Genomic DNA, 2,348 nt, shown 5'->3' on the forward strand with positions numbered 1-2,348 from the left:
ATAATTTATGAACATGATACATAATCAAAATTCATGAAATTTCATGGATATAATTCATATTAACACGTAAAAATTATAAATTTTAACTTTAAAATAGGTTCTTAGACTCCATAGGTAGAAAGGACTTATGGATGAACATATAACATACCTTAAAGCCTTAATCTTGAACGATAATTAACTTTTCTTGGTCGTTCTTGGTTGGAAAGCACAAATTTTTGGTTTTTTTGAAGAAGGGTTTGAAGCTTGTTCTTGGGAAATGATCTTGAAAGGAAACCCTAATTTGATATTGAGAGTGAATAAGGAGTTTATGTTGTTTATGTTGATGGAAATAGGGGTTAAAAAGGGTGGAAAAAGACCCCAAAAACCCTATTTAAAATGTCATTTAATCATTGGACAACCCTAGTTGACAGACCATCACTATAGTGACTGACCTCACTCCAACCTTCAATATATGGCCAAAATTCGACCTTTCTACCTATGTTTTATGGTTTGGGTTATAGCCCGTCACTATCTTGACATTCCATCACCTTGGTCGTCGCACCTCAGCAGACATATACCTCTCTGGTAAAATTGGTATAACCTTTTCCCCCGATAGTAGATTAGGGATAAATAGTATCGTTTGAAAGATAATTCAATTGTATATCTATTGTTGGGTCTTGATCTCAAAAAATCTAATTAATACAAAATTTATTCTCATTTGACGTTAACTATAGTAACATTTTTTTCAAGAACTCAATCGATAAGGGATATTTTGATTTATCTAAAAGCTATGAGTAGTTTGAGGCCTTAATATGCATCAAACTCACTCATAAAACTACCAAAGAACTATAATTTATTTTGCATGATCTTGAAGCATGGTTTTAATATTTGTCTAGATTTTTGAGGTATTTCATTATTAATGACATTCTGGTTTATTCCAAGAGTGATTCGGATCATGTTTATCACCTCTGCGTGGTATTACAAACATTTAAGAAACAATATTTTTATGACAAATTCTCTAAATGTGAGTTTTAGTTGAACGCTGTGACTTTTCTTGGTTATATTATTTATAGTGATGGGATTATGGAGGATTCTCAAAAAGTGGCGGTGGTTAATAGATGGCCTAAACCTATGACTCCAGCTGACATTTAGAGATTTTTGAGTTTAGATGGGTATTATCAGCAATTTTTAGAAAGATTTTCGATGATAGCTACTCCTTTGACTAAGTTGACATAGAAAAAGTGAAGTTTTCTTAGTCGGATGCTTGTGAGGGAAGTTTTGAGAAGTTGAAAGATAAGTTAACTTTAGTTCTAGTTATGACATTGCCTGAGGGCAGTGAGGAGTTTGTAGTTTATTGTGATGCATCTAGGGTGGGACTTGGTTGTGTCTTGATGCAACATGGGAAGGTGATTGCCTATGCTTCTTGGCAGTTGAAGGAGCATGATAAAAATTATCCTACTCATGATTTGGAGTTGTTGGCAGTGGTTTTTACTTTGAAAATATAATGACATTACTTGTATTGAGTGCACGTAGACATTTTTTCTGATCATAAAAGTCTATAGTATGTGTTCACTCAGAAGGAGCTAAATCTCAGGCAGAGAAGATGGTTGGAGCTTCTCAAGGATTGTGATATGAGTCTTCACTATTACCCCAGTAAGACTGACATGGTTGCTAATGCTCTTAGCAGGTTTTCCATAGGGAGTTTGACCCATATAGAGAAAGGAAAATGGGAATTGGTGAAAAATATTCACTGCTTAGCTAATCTTAGAGTTCATCTTTTAGACTTTGAGGATGGTGGGGTGATGGTGCAGGAAGTGGTTCGGTCATCTCTTGGTACAGATATTAAGGAGAAGAAAGTGCTATATCCTATCTTGATTAAAATTAAGAGAAGTGTGGGTATGCAAAAGGTAATGGTCTTTGAGATTAGTGGCGATGGTACTTTAAGGTATCAAGAGAGATTGTACGTTCTTGATGTCAATGGTTTGTGGCAAAAGATCTTGGCTGAGGCACATGAATTATGCTGTGTTGCACATTATGGCTCAACAAAGATGTATCATGATCTCAAGGATATATATTGGTGGAATGGTATAAAAGAGATATGGCTGATTTTGTAGCCAAGTGCATGGTGTGTCAACAAGTTAAAGTTGAGCACATAACGCCTGATTTGACCAAATATAATAGGAGGTAATCAATATAGATTTCGTTGCTTGTCTTTTTCGATTGCAGAACTAATTTTATTCAATTTGGGTTATTATGGATAGAATGATGAAGTCTGCTCACTTCTTGCCAGTGAGGACTATCTTTTTGGTGGAGGATTATGTGAAGTTTTACCTTTAGGAGATTGTAAAGCTGCATGGGGTACCTATTTC

Source organism: Capsicum annuum, chromosome 12, assembly GCF_002878395.1.
Source record: "Capsicum annuum cultivar UCD-10X-F1 chromosome 12, UCD10Xv1.1, whole genome shotgun sequence".
Lineage (NCBI taxonomy): Eukaryota > Viridiplantae > Streptophyta > Magnoliopsida > Solanales > Solanaceae > Capsicum > Capsicum annuum.